We start from the raw sequence: 14,775 nt of genomic DNA, 5'->3' as shown, positions 1-14,775 counted from the left end.
TAGATCTAACCTCTACCTATAATGGATTAGGAAATTAAAACAGATTGGATTGATTTAGCCCAAACTCGGTGACTTTGAAGGGATTTCCGAAACTATCCAACTCAATCCTTTTTTTACTAATCTGAGACCCAGATCTTATCTTTTCCACTCATCCATCTTTAGAACCTCTTCTCTCTACCCTTCAGCCTCAGGCCTAGTGATACTCTTCTCCCCTCAGTTTACCCTCCTGACTGATTTAGTTATCTTAGGTTATTGACTCGGATTCCGTGGGAATTCCCAGGTCCTCTGCACTTCTGTCAAGGTCCTGTCCATATCTGGAATATCCTGGAATTTTGGATCCCCAAACCTCTTGGGGTCCGGCCCAGCGCTGCCCCTTAGCTGCTGTGGTGGCCTTGGGCTTAGACACTTCCCTTTTGGCCTCGATTTTCTGCCAGGGTAAAGTGACAATAATACCTGCCTTTCCCTGTCCCCTACTGGGTTATAGTTGGGAGGGTCAGCTGAGATAATGGCCAGCTGAGGGCTTTGAAAAGCCTTAGGAAGCTTTTTACAAATGCAAACCTCTGGTATTCTAATTTCATCTGTGGGAGGAGCTGGTGTGTGGCTTCTGCTGACTGAGGAGGTCACCGGGAGGGATTTGGGGTCAGATCTCCTTTTTAAGTAGGGCAGAAGCTGGGGGGGTGTGGGGGGAGGCAGACCCTGGAGCCCACCTTCTGGAACTGCCCCCACTGGTACTGAGAGGACTTGCTGGCATGATGAGGTTAAAGGTTAACTGGGGGTGTGGGCCCTCAGGGGGTGTGAAATGATTTACCCCACCCCCGGCCTCTGAAGTGGGGACTTGAGCCCAGCCCTTTCACCACTTGTTAATGAGGGCCCCTTTGCTGGGGTTGGGTAACTCATAAACAATTAAAACAATTCCTTACTAAACTGTGGGATGCCCCGTACCCCAGGGGTTCAGAGAAGGGTTAGAGCTGGGGGAGAGACCTAGAGAAAGGGGTGGGACTGGGCTTTCTACTCCTTTCCTCTCTTCCCCTCATCCTTCCTTCCTTTCCTACCATTCTTCTAGCCCCAGGTGAATTTCTGGGAATCCATGACTTTGAATGGGAAAAAAATTACATCTCTATTTTCACTAAACCTTTCTTTTCTTCTGTATTTTATGCATTTCTAAATGTTCTGCTGAAAGGGGGTCCATGGGCTCTCACACCCCCTCCCCCAAAATGATTAACATCTTTTGCTTCAGAGGCAGCTAGGGACATAGAGCCTGCATTTGGAGTCAGGCAAACCTGGGTTCAGATCTTACCCCAGACTCTTGCTGGCTCAGTGACCTTGGTCACTTAACTATTTTTACCCCCAGTTTCCTAATCTGTAAAATGAAAAGTTGTACTCTGATGTCCTGTTCAGCTCAGAACTGATCTTTTGCTCCCCCCCCTTTTTTTCTTCTTCCCCTCTCTTTTCTCCCCCACTCCCTTTCCCTGTGAGCTTTTACAGCTAGAGAGATTATAGGTCATTTGAATTCATTCCACTCATTTTGTAGAAGAGGGAAGTTGAGAGACTGTTCCAGAGTCTCTTAGATAGTAAATGTGGGGGGAAGCCAGCATTTGAACCCAGATCCATTGATTCCAAAGCTAGCTGGTTTTTACCACTCTATTTCCTGGACCCCTTTTCTCTTCTCTTTCTTCCCCTGAAGTAACAAATTATCCAAGGCCACATAGGCAGTAGGCCCCAGAACAGAGGCTCCACTCATAATCTCTGACTTCAAAACAGGAACTCCTAGAGTTTCTCAATTTTTCCTCCCCCTTTCTCAGTGACTGGTGAACAGGTTCCGGGTCATACCCAGCATCAGCTCATCAAAGGCCTGACCCTCCCCTTCTTCCCTTACCATTTGTCCGATTGGTCATAGATTGTCGTCTTCATGTGAAATGTCCAGGCAGGTGGAGTCTTGGCTTAGAGTTAGTAAATGTGAGACCCTGGGAAAGTCACTTAACTGAGCCCCAGAAAATCTGTAAAATGTTATAAAATAACATTTTAATAAATTATAACATTTTTATTTTTTAATTTTATATTTATTATGTTTATAATATATATTATAAATATAACAAAAGTAACATTATAATTTCTAATTATATAATAATAGTTAACATTTCTATAGCCCTTGCTATATGCCTGACTCTGATCTGGGCACCTTGCAAATATTATCTCATTTAATCCTTATCTCAGTCCTGGGAGGGTTATGCTGCTGTTACCCCATTTCGCAGAGAAGGAAATTAAAACAGAGGTGAGTTACTTACCCAGGGTCACCCCTAGCAAGTGGGATTTGCATTTAAGACTTTCTGACTCCAGGCCCAGTGCTCTGTGCTCCATGGCTCCCCCTGGAGTACCTGTCTCGAAGTGTTGTGAGAATCCAGTGAGTTCATGAATAGAAGTCTTTGTAAGCTTTTAAAGTGAGTATTATGTGAATGTTAGCTATGTAATTATCACTCCCAGTGACTAGAAGGCCACCTCTGACACCTAGGTTCTGTGATCTCTCAGCCTCAGTTTCCTCATCTGTGAAATGGGGATAAGCATCCCTTTAGCACCTACCTCACTGAAGTATAAGGCCCAGATGGGAAAGTGTACTTTGTGGGCCTGTTTCTGGCCCCTGTTGAAATGTCAGTTGTGGTCACTGTGAGGTGGAGAGTATGCCTTCACCCTGGGTGGTGTGCCCTTCATTCTCAGAAGCCAGGTGATGGCCGGTGTTCTCTGGGGAAAGTTGCTGGTCACTAGAGTTTAATTTCCATGTGGGTTTTCGGAGGGGTTCTGCTATCCCACATCCTTTCTACATGTCTGTCTTCTTACTAGACCAGAAACTTGGCTATGCAACTAGCACTGGGCAAGTCCCTTGAGGTCCTAAGACTGTAGACTTGGAGCCAGTCACCTGAGGCAGAGGCAGAGGTCTGACCCCCTTCACTTTTACAAGTAAAGAGGATTGAGTCTTGGAGAGGTGAAATCCCTTACCCAAGGTCACACAGAGATAGCAAGGGGTAGAGCTTGGATTTGAATCTGGGTCCTCTGATTTTAAACCCTTTCCATTGTACCACACCATCTTTCCCTTTCTAAGCCTTCATTTTCTCATCTTTTAAGCTTAGAGAGCTGGACCAGATGATCTCAGAGGTTCCCCTTCTACCCTCAGTGCTCCATAAGGAGACAGTATGGGGCAATGGAAAGAGCCCAGATTTCAAAGAGAGTAGCTGAGTTCAAGTCCTGACTGCCATTTACGACTTGTGAGGTCCAGGTGGCAGGTGCTCCATTCATAAAAACAAGGAGATATAAGAAGGCAGCACATGCAGAAAGGGGAAGGGTCATTGGACCTGGAACCATAGGACTGATTTTGGTTGTCACTTTCCTGGAGGTGTGACCTTGGGCAAGTCCCTTTCCCCAGTTTGCTCTAAAGTGAAGGTGTTAGATCAGAAGACCTCTGAGGTCCTTATTTTTCTGGGATTTTTTGATTCATTCATCACTTTTGTTTTCAGGAGAGTGGGTGGAAAGAGCCCTGATTTTGGCACCAGAGGATCCTGGGCATCCGTCCCAGCCCTGCTGCTTGGGAGGCAGTGTGGTTCAGTGGAAAGAAGGATGGATAGGGTCAGGACATGGCTGGCTTCAGATCTCAGCTCTTCTGCTTGCTACCTGTGTGACCAAAGGCAAGTGTTTCAGCCTCTCTGGGCCTCAGTCTCCTTATCTAGAAAATGGGGTTGAGCTAAATGACTTCAGGTTTCTTCCAGCTCTTAAATTGATTATCCTTGGGGTAGAGAGAGAAAAAAAGAAGAAATCACTGCCCTCTTAAGAGTTTTCACACTGCCTTCATTCGTTAGTGAACATTTAGTGAGCACCTGCCATCAGGCACTGTGCTAAACTCTGGAGATAGAAAGAAGGCAAATGTCAGTTCCTGCCTTTAGAGGGGCTCCTGATAAAACTAGAGAACAACATACATCAGAGAAATATATATGGTGTGTGGGGCAGGTAGGTGGCATGCTGGCCTTGGAGTCAGGAGGACCTGAGTTCAGATCCGGCCTCAGACACACTAGCTGTGTGACCCTGGGCAAGTCATTTAACTGTGATTGCCTCCTCCCAAAAAATCTATGGGAGGTAATGTCAGAGTAAAGAAATTAGCAATAGAGGAAGGGTGGGAGTGTCATTCTATAAGATATCTACCACCACCACCCCCCAATCTCTGAGGCCCTTTGTCAGTGGCCTCTATATGAAGTAAAGGTCTTTTTCTCTCTTCCTCATTTTATAGAAAAGGAAACAATGAATGAATAAAGCATTTATTAAGCATTTGTATGTAAAGCCCTGTATTGGAGAGGGGAGATAGAAATAAGTTAAATAATCTGCTTTCAGGGAGCTCACATTTGAATTTGGGAGACATGGAAGGTTTCAGCTACAAGTTGGCTGTGGCCCACAAAAGTAAGAGTAGCTTGCCCCATGATGCACAGAAGGCCAGGCGGGATTTGAATTCTGGTCTTTTGCCTTTCTTTCCTGGGCTCTACAGCATTCCTCTTTTTCTAATAAAGGTCATTAAGAGGTCTTTGGGAAAAGGTACAAATCAGGGGTATGAAATGCTGACCTTCCTTCTCCCTTCATCCCCCCCCCCACATATCTTTTTTAGTTTTTCTGAACTTTTCTTCCCATTTTAATGTTTTCATCCATTGTCACCTCATGAGAGAGGTTGAGGCACCTTAGAGATCCCTCATTTACCCCTCATTTTACAAGGAAGGAAACTGAGGCTCTGAGGGCTGAAAGGATTTACCTGCAGTTACATAAGGTGGTAAGTGATAAGAGTTGAGATTTGAACTTAGATCCTCTTATTCAAGAACCATCCCTCTTACACCATAACACCTTGCCTCCCAAGTAGCAGGAATGCCTGACAATACTGACAAAGTGACCTGATTTCTATTCAGCAGACATGTATGAGATCTTGTTGTCGGTCCTTTGGCTGACCCATCCCAGGATCTCTGTTACAGTAGAGGAGAGCCCCCTCCACTTCACAGGCCCCTGGCAAGGGCAGAGGGGAGGATGGTCCAGAAGGGTCTGCTGGAGGAGAAGTGAGTGTTTGGCACCCAGTCAGCCCTCTGCTGTATCCTCCTCCAGTCCCTACAAGCGCCCACTGTCCCTGATCATGTTCAGAACCCTCTAGCAGTCTGTCTCCCTAGTCTTTTTTCCCTGTGTGCCCAGTGAACAGAATCCCCTTCAGGCTTTGGTCTGGAAGAACCCAGTTATTTCAAAGCTAGTCCTGGGCAGGCAGACAGTAAACACTTATTAAATAAATCACCTACTATGTGCCAGCATTGTGCTGAAATCTGGCAGTTTACACTTTATCGCTCTTCCTTGATTTTCTCATCTGTATGATCAGGGTGGTGATAATATTCACAGTGCCAGCCACACTGGCATGCCAGGGCTTCTGAGAGGAGCAGTCATAGAGTGTGGGGGCAGGGAGGGGTGAAGAAACAACTTCTAAATATTGGCTATTCTTTTCCCTTGGGAAGGACTGAGCATGGCAAGGCCTGGCCTCCTGGAGAGTGGAGAGGACAGCTGCTCTCTCCATGTGTCCCTCAGCCTAGCCAATTTGGCATTCTTGAGAAAACAACCAGTGAAATGTAGCCAGCTGAGTGAGAAGTCGGTCCATACAGCCCAGGTGGGAGGTCTGGGGCTGGGAGCAGCAGGGACCCCCAGGTCAGGGATGGGCTGCTGGCTGGAGGTAGCCAAGAGAAGTTTTCTCTTCTCCCATCCCTGCCCTGGCGCAGGCATATCCCACCAGGAGCCTGTGGGTAGAATCTCATGGCTGGCCAGAACCTTCCATAGATTGCCACCCCCTCCCCACCATTTGTAGGATTTCCACAAGGTATTATGGTGGAGAGATATGGGTTCAAATCCTGCCCCTGGCACTTGCTGGCTGAGGGTGGGCAAGCATAGTACAGGACACAGGCTCTGGCTTCTCATCCTTCTGTTAACGCCATGGACGAATCCTTTCTCTTCCTGGGCCTCGGTCTCCTCATCATTAAAGTGAGGGTGTTGGACTAGCTGGCCTCTAAGTTCCTTCGGCTCATACCCCTCCAGTCTGACAGGACAAGTTTCTGAGCCTCAGTTTCCATATTTGCAAAATGAGAATGGTGCTGTAGTACCACCTCATTGGGCTGTTAGAGGATCAGACTGGATCATGTTTATAAGTGCACTTTGTAAACCTTTAAGGCACAGTATAATGTCGGCTCTTTGTTACTGTTTTAAGTGCCTTTGGGGCCAGCTTAGTTAAAGAAAGACTTCTTTTTCACAGCAACTTTTCCTTCTCTCCTCTGACTTCTTCCTGCAGGTTTTCCTTGCTGTTTATAAGGATTAAGGAGAAGCTGCATGGCTTTGGGAACCATGGAGGCCTGTGTTCAAACCTTCTCTCTACTCTTTACCCCCTTTGTGACCCTGACCTCTCTAGGCCTCAAGTTTCCTGATTTGTAAAATGAATTGGAATTAAAGATGTTAAGTAGAAGCCCTGTGAGTTCCTTTCCAGCTCCAGGAGTTTGGTCCAATGACCAGTTGTGTGGCCATGAGTGTTTTGTGGCCTCAGCTTGCCCATATGTAAAATGGAAACCATACCTGTAAGTGCCTACCTCACAGGCTTCTGGTGGCAGTCGGGTGAGGTAAGGTTTATAAAGCAATTGCAAACCTGAAAACTTTTCAGTAACATCAGTCATCTTACCTGACAGCTTTGCCTGTGCAGTTTAAACCTCATTTTAATCATAAGGTCTTGCAGTTGGAAGGAATTTAGGAGATTATCTGAGCCAACCAACTATCCTTTACAAGCGCCCCCCCCCCCCTTTACAGATGGAGAAACTGAGGCACAGGTGCTAAAGTTTTTTTTTTCAGGCCTCTGACTCTTTATAATCCCTCTTGGCAAAGATACTGGAGTGGTCTGCCACTTCCTTCTCCAGCTCATTTTACAGATGAGGAAACTGAGGCAAATAGGGTGAAGTGACTTGTCTAGGCTCACACAGCTAGGAAGTGTCTGAGGCTGGATTTGAACTCCGGAAGCTGTCCACTCTATCCTCTCTGACACCTAGCCCCTGCAAGTATTTAATAAGCACCAGCTATTTATGAGACACTTTTTGGTGCTGAGGATCCTGTGACAAAAGGGCCTTCTCCCCCATGGCACGGGGCCAGACATATTTCCCAGGGAGAATCCAGCAAGTAAGAAAATGTCTCTTTTCTTGGGTGTTCCTCCAACACGTTTATTTATAACCTCCCATGGGTGAGGCCCTGCCCTTCCTTGTCCCAGACCTAGGCTTGTAGATCCTTTCCTTGTCTTACCTTTAGAGCTCTTTTCATCCAACCTCATTTGTGGGATGAGGAAATTGAGGCTCATGGAGGTGAGAACAAGCAGACAATTAGAAAGTAGCCAGGTTGCCCAGCGACTCCAAATCCAGCGGACTTGAGCATCCTAGGAATTGAGAGCTGAGAAGCATCTTGGAGATTGGCTAGTGATAGAGCTACAGAATTTCAAAGCCGGCAAGGCTGTAAGGGAACATCTCCCTCATTCGATAGATGAGGAAACTGAGGCCCAGAAATGTTAAGTGACTTCCCCAGAGTCACACAGGCAGGATTGAACCTAGGACCTTTGATTCCTAAGTCAGTGTTCTTTTCCTACTATGTGCCAGGCCCTGTGCAGTCTTCCTAGTTGCCGTCTTCTGAATGCTCAGACTGTACGGAACTGTGTTACTTTTTCCTGGAAGCTGTGCCTGCTATCATGCAGCCCAAGTTCATGTTACCAGTCCTTACCACCAGTATTGACTCATAGTTGGTGTTCCACTGAAACCCCCAGATCTTTTTCAGATGAATTGTGTTCTACTTACGCCTGCCATTTTAAATCCAAGCTTAAGACTTTTTTATTTATCCATATGAAATTTTATTTTTATTAGATTTGGCCCAGTGTTCTGTTACGTCGATTTTTTTTAACCTAAAGACTCTCATCCAAAGTGTTTAACTGTCCCTCCCAGCTTTGTTAGCTCCTATAAATTTGCTAAGCATGCTATGTATGTAATTTTCCAAGTCGTTGATAACAAATTTTAACCAGCCCTGGGCCATGCACAGATCCCTGGGACCTCCTGCCAAAGGGACCTCAGATAGTTGGTGTCTATTTGGACCCATTCCAGACCTAGCTATCCTGCGATCGGTATCGCCTAGCTGACACCCCCAAGAACACCCTGGGAGGCGTTTCTTGACTTTCACAGTGTAGTCCGTCCTCTTTACAGGTGAGGAAACCGAGGCCCATAAAGGTCAGTAACAGACTGGAGTCCAGGGCATCCTAGGCATCCTAGTCTGCACTGAGGAGTGTTTAGGAGCCTGCTGCTGGCTTTCCCTCCCTTCAGCTCTGCTCACATTTATGAGATCAGGCCTCCCCCTCTGGCTCAGTCTCTGAGAGGTGGTTATTGTTGGGTCTTTCAGTCGTGTCTGACTCTCCCTGACCCCATCTGGGTTTTTTTTGGAAGAGACACTGGAGTGATTGGCCATTTCCTTCTCCAGCTCATTTTACATTTGGGGAAACTGAGGCAAATATGGTTAAGTGACTTGCCCACAGACATGAAGCTAGTAAGTGGCTGGGGCTGGATTTGAACTCAGGTCTTCCTGACCCCAGGCCCCTATCCATGATGGCGCCACCTACCTGCCGCCATGATAAATGTCATTTGGGGCTTTCTTGGTAAAGATACTAGAGGGCTTTGCCATTTTCTTCTTTGATTCATTTTACAGATGAGACAGTAGAGGCCAACAGAGTTAAGTGACTTACCCAGGGTCACACAGCTGGAAAGTGTCTGAGGCTGGATTTGAATTCACTCTATCCCCTGTACCACCTTCTTGCCCCCATGATACATGTTGAGGCTTTCTAGATACTGGAGTGCTTTGCCGTTTTCTTCTTTGGTTCATGAGGAAAATGAGGCAGACAAGGGTAAGTGACTTGCCTAGTAAATGACTGAGGCTGGATTTGAAGGTGGGTCTTCCTGACCCCAGGGCCTACTCTCTATTTATTGCACTACTTAGCTGTCTCTGAAATTTGCAAGACTGGAGTTAAAATCCTACCTCGGCCAACAGTTATGTGACCCCTGGGCAGGTCACGGGATCCTTGCTGACCTCTCTGTGCCTCAGTTTCTTCATCTGTAAAGCAAGGATAATGTAGCACCTAATCTGTAAAATGGGAATAATTGTCACGCTTAACCCATCAGCGTTGTTTTGAAGATAAAATGAGGTAACATTTAAAGTACTTTGCTAGCTGTTAGTAATCTTGACATCTTCCCCAAGCTTTTAGCAAGGTGTACTGTCCCCAGTGTTTAAGAAGTGCCTGTGAAGGAATTAGTTTAAAAAATTGCCTCCTGTCTGCCTCTCACCCCTGGGGGGGGGGGAAGGCCAGCTAGGTGGAACAACAGATGGAGTCCGCCCTCTTACTATGCTGTTGTCACCTTGGGCAAGTCACTTAAACCTGTTTGCCTCAGTTTCCTTATTTGTAAAATGAGCTGAAGAAAGAAATGGCAAACCACTCTGGTATCTCTGCCAAGAAAACCCCAAATAGGAGCGAGAAGAATCACCACAACCACAAAAGACTGAAAGACAAATCTCCCACCAGTCATTTGCCCAGTACAGATACTCATTTGAGCTTCGCAAGTGTGTGTGTGTGTGTGTGTGTGTGTGTGTGTGTGTGTGTGTGTGTGTTGTGGGGGGTAGATTTTAGGACTTGCTATGTGACCCTGGACCAATCACTTCACCCTGTCTGCCTCAGTTTCCTCATCTGTAAAATGAGTTGGAGAAGGAAATGGCAAACCACTACAGTATCTTTGCCAAGAAAACCCCAAATGGGGTCATGAAAAGTCAGATATGACTGAACAACAAATGACAAAACTCAGGCTGAAGTTGAGTGGCTTGCCCAGGGTCACACATCTAGGAATGTTGGTAGGATTTGAACCGAGGTCGGTCTTGCTCCAAGCCCAGCCCCAAACCCTGGCTCCTAGCTCTCTCTGCCATTTGTCCCCCAGCCCAGTTTAGACCAAGATCAACTCTTGCCTGTACTTTGGCAGTGACTTCCTCATTGGCCCCTAATTCTCCAATCACCCTGGCACCCAGCTGCCAAACTGGTATTCCTAAAGTTCACAAACTTCAGTGACTCCTTCCTTCCTTGGGACAAAAAAAAAAAAAAAACTAAACCTCTGTTTGTCTTTAAAAACCCTCCACAACTTGGCTCTAGCCTGCTTTTCCAGGCTCATTACACATTCCTGTCTTTCTCACCCTGTCCTTTCCAGCCAAACTGGCCTCTGCCATCTCCCAGATAGGAGACAGGAGATTTTTTAGCCCTTCCCCCACCTTCTCCCCATGTCTTTGCCCAGGCATGGTTATTTTCCACGGCCTGCACAAAGGCATACTGCCTTGATATACACCATAGACACTGCCACTGGCCCAGCTGATGTGAATTTGGGCAAAGTCAGGGAACCACCTGGGACTGCTGTCTCTTCTTTTAAGATGAGAGGGTTGGAGAAGTAAGTCATCCCCCAAGCCTCTGTAAATTACTTTGTATGTCATTTGTTTCTGTTTCTTACCAACAGATTGTAAACTGGTTACAGTGCAGTTTGGACCTATTCACTTGTGGTTTTCTATCCCTGGTGGGTTGATACAGAGTAGACCCATAAATGTATGTTGACTGGGAGTGTATTGCTTAATTCAGGGGGTCTGAGAGGTAAGATTGGTTGTAGAGTCGTTTCTTTGTGTCCCCGTTTGGGTTTTTTTGGCAGAGATACTGGTGTGGTTTTCCATTTCCTTCAGCCCATTTTACAGAGAAGGAAACTAAGGCAGAGTTCAGTGACTTGCCCAGGGTCACACAGCTAGGAAGTGTATGAGGCTGGATTTTTGAGTTTAGGAAGTGGAATCGCTAGCCCCAGCGTCATTTAGGTCACTAAGATAAGATTAGTGCCTCTATTTATCCAGAATTGCAGATCACCCCTATTGTATGCAGTAGGCTGGAATGTCCCTGATTTCTCCCCCTTGCCAATTCCCTTCTTGCTGCCCTGGAAACCTAAGCCAGAGAGACGGCTTCCCTGGCTGGGGAGACCCAGTCCTGGGGTGTGGAGCCTGCTGCCCTCTAGTGGACCCAATGTACCTAGGCTGTCCGTGGAGTAGACCCTGCTGCCCTCTACTGGTTGGCCGTTCCCATTCCAGAATTCTCAGCTGCACTAAATAGGAAATTGTCCATTAATCAGCCATTCCTTCTGGTGCCTTCTCTGCTGTGGACACAGAGGCAAAAAATGAAGCAGTGAATGCTGTCAAGGTCAAATTCTAGAGCGATTGGATAATGCCTCCAACCACCCATCTTTACTCTCCCACCCTGAACAGAGCCCTGGACTGGTTGACAAGGAGACCTCTTTTAAGTTGTTGAGGTTTAGAATTTGGCATTTTTTTGGTGGCAGTGGACAAGTCATTTCCCTTTGACCTTATAAAATTAGGCGTTTTAAGTAGGTGACCATTAAGATCTCTTCCCTGCACCCTCTGGGCAAGACTTAGTGGCATAAATTTACATCTTTTTAAAAAGGACCTTATTAGTCAAGCTAGTTCAGCCCTCTCCTTTTTACTGAGGAGCACACTGAGACCCTGGGACTTCTGCCCAAGGACACAGAGATAGTAAAGGGTTCCTAGGCTTATAACTAGAGCTAAAAGAGACCTCACAGGTTGTCCACCCAAATGCCCTTCTTTTATAAAGAGAAAACCTGAGGCCTACAGAGCTGAAGTCTGCCCAAGGACACACAGGGAGTAAGACCATAGGATCACGGCTCTGGAGGTGGAAAGAACTTAAAGAGCACAGCTAGTATAACCCTTTCTTTTTAGGAAACTGAGGCACAAGGTGTAAGTGACTTGGTTAAGGTCTTAAAAGGTAATAAACAATCCAACCAGGGTTGAAGGTCTAGTCCCCTGACTCTAAATCCAAAGCATTTCCACTGGGGCAAGATGCTTCCCAACTCTCATTTTATCAGTAAGGACCACAGTAAGGTCCTTACTGTACAGGTCCACAGAGGTTAAGGGACACATGGAGAACGCAAGGGATACAGCTGGTTCTCCAACTCCAGATCTGGCATTCTTTCCACTGAACCCTGCCCACAATCTGGCACTTCCTTCTTTAGAGCTCCATTTTCCCACTCTACAAAATGGGACTGCTTGTATCTGACCTTACAAGAATGCTGTGAGCTTCGTAGATACGTGTGAAACTGCATTTTGGGTGGCTCCTGTTTCTGTGGTAGCCATTGGTTTACAAGGTACCTTCCCATCCGTTCTCATCTTACGTATGTAGAAACTTAGGCCACAAAGACTTGCCCACGGAAAAACAGGGCAGAGGCTTTTGTCTTCGCATCAGCAGTGACTGGCACATAGTAAGTGCATTTTTTTTTTTTTGCTTCACTCTGAGGCTTGGCTCAAATCTCCCCTCCTGTAAGAATCTTTCTCATTGTCTTCTACAGTCACCTTCCAACTTCTCTGGATAGATTTAGTGTGTATCATCTTTATTTACACATTGTCTCTCCCATTGGGGCAGCTAGGTGGTGCCATGGTGCACAGAGCACCTGGCCTGGAGCCTGGAAGACTCATATTCATGAGTTCAGATGTGGCTTCAGACACTAACTAGCTGTGCTCCCCTTGGCAAGTTGCTTAACTCTGCCTCAGTTTTCACATGTGTAGAAATGAGCTGGAGAATAAAATGGCAAACCACCCTGGTAGCTTAGCCAAGAAAACCCCAAACGGGGTCGTGAAGAATTGAAAACGACTGAAAAACGACAAAGCTCCCCATTAGCCTGGGAGCTCGGAGAGGTCAGGGACCGTCTTTGCTTTCCTTTGTATCTTCAGTGCTTGTTAGCGTGGGATCTGACACATAGTAAGGGCTTAATAAATTACTGTTGGCCGACTGATTTAATAAATGCTTCTTGACCGATTGACAGAAGCAGGAATCTGATCCAGGATTCCTGGCTCCCAGTCCAGCACTAACTCTGGGTCAGACCCCAGAGATGGTGAGCTGCCTTGATTTAGAGGTCTGGGAGAGCAGCTATCTGATTGGTGGTGTCCCTGGAGTGGAGCAGGCCACCAATATCTTCACTCTCAGATCATCGGAAGTCTCCAGGTAGACCCTGCTGGTTTGGGAAATTTAATCATTTTCATCTAATTTGGGGTTTTCTGGGCCAAGATACTGGACTGGTTTGCCATTTCCTTCTTCAGTTCATTTTGCAGATGAGGGAAGCAGAGTGATAGTGACTCACCCAAACTTACACAACTGGTGTCTGAGGTGAGATTTGAACTTGGGTCTTCCTGAGTTGATGCCTGGAGCTCTACCAACTGAACCTCCTTGTTGCTTTTCACATAAAGTTTTGCAAATCTTGAAACTCTGAACTCCAGCTACTCTTAGTAGAAGAGACTTTGTTTATCCACCCACCATCCCATCCCCTGAGTTAGTGAAGAGACAGGCCCAGACTTGGGAGGGGATTTGTGCAGGTGACAGTTGTCAGCACAGATTCCGATCAAGGTCCTCTGACAATTCTGACCCCAGTGGCTACCGTAGGACCAAAAGCCAGCCAGTCAGGTTGAGCTCCCAATGGGCTCCCCATAAATCTGATCACCTGGAGTGCTGGGTTCAGTTCCTTTCCCTGGTGATCATTCACAAGCTAGAGGGCACCAGAGGGTGGCCTGAAAAAGATAGAGAAGGCTGAGGGAGGGTTATGATGTCTGTCTTCCAAGTATTTAAAGGGCTCTTGGAGAAGTAGGTTACTTTTGACCTGTTAGACTTTGATCAAGTTAATTCGAATTCAGAGCTTAACCTTTTTTGGGGGCCTGGATCCCTTTGGCAGGTGAATGAGGCCTGTGGGCACCTTCTCGGGATAGAAAATCAGATAGACAAGATTATAAAGGAAACTAATGATGTTGAAGAAAATATGTAATTTTTTCCCTCATTCAGGTTCTCCAACACCAGGTTAAGAATTTTTGCACCTAATAGCTCTCTGGGAGAGGTGAGAAGAAGGTGCGATTTGGAAATGATGTTAAACATTTTTTTAAAATAAAGTAGATGCATAAAACGTCACTTTCCTTCTGAGCCTTGGTTTCCCCATGTGTAGAATGGATATAGTCATGTCTACCAATTTGCCAGGAGGTTGTGGGTCTAGTGCGTTGTATGAGCTGTGAAGTGCTGGAACAGCAGTGGGGGGGAAGGGAGACCAGCTTCTTCAGGGCTTCATGGGGATTAGCTGAGATTGACCAGGGGAATGGAACCTGTAGGTCCTAGACCAGTGTGTTGGGGGGTGCTGGTAACCGCCAAAGGTTAGAACTCCCAGTTCTGACATTCCCTGTTCTAAGGTCCCTCCCATCCCTGGGACACTCCCTCTCTTTTTTTGGGGGGGGGAGGGGGGAGGCAGGATAATTGGGGTTAAGTGACTTGCCCAAGGTTGCACAGCTAGTAAATGTTAACAAAGTGTCTGAGACCAGATTTGAACTTGGTCCTGACTCCAGGGCCTCTGCTCTATTCACTGCCACATACCCCCCCAACATTCCCTCTTCTAAAATTCCACCCATCCCTGTCATTCTTTGTTCTAAGGCCCCTCCCATCTTTGACAGTCTTTGTTCTGAGGCCCCTCCCAGCTCTGACATCCCTTATTCAAAGTCCCCTCCCAGCTCTGACATCCCCTGTTCTAAGGCCCCTCCCAGCTCTGACATCCCTTATTCAAAGTCCCCTCCCAGCTCTGACATCCCTTATTC

Source organism: Petaurus breviceps, unplaced genomic scaffold (genome assembly GCF_028583685.1).
Source record: "Petaurus breviceps papuanus isolate PSGF00001 unplaced genomic scaffold, PetGlider_PUasm1.0 99, whole genome shotgun sequence".
Lineage (NCBI taxonomy): Eukaryota > Metazoa > Chordata > Mammalia > Diprotodontia > Petauridae > Petaurus > Petaurus breviceps.
Note: the sequence above shows the minus strand (reverse complement) of the source record.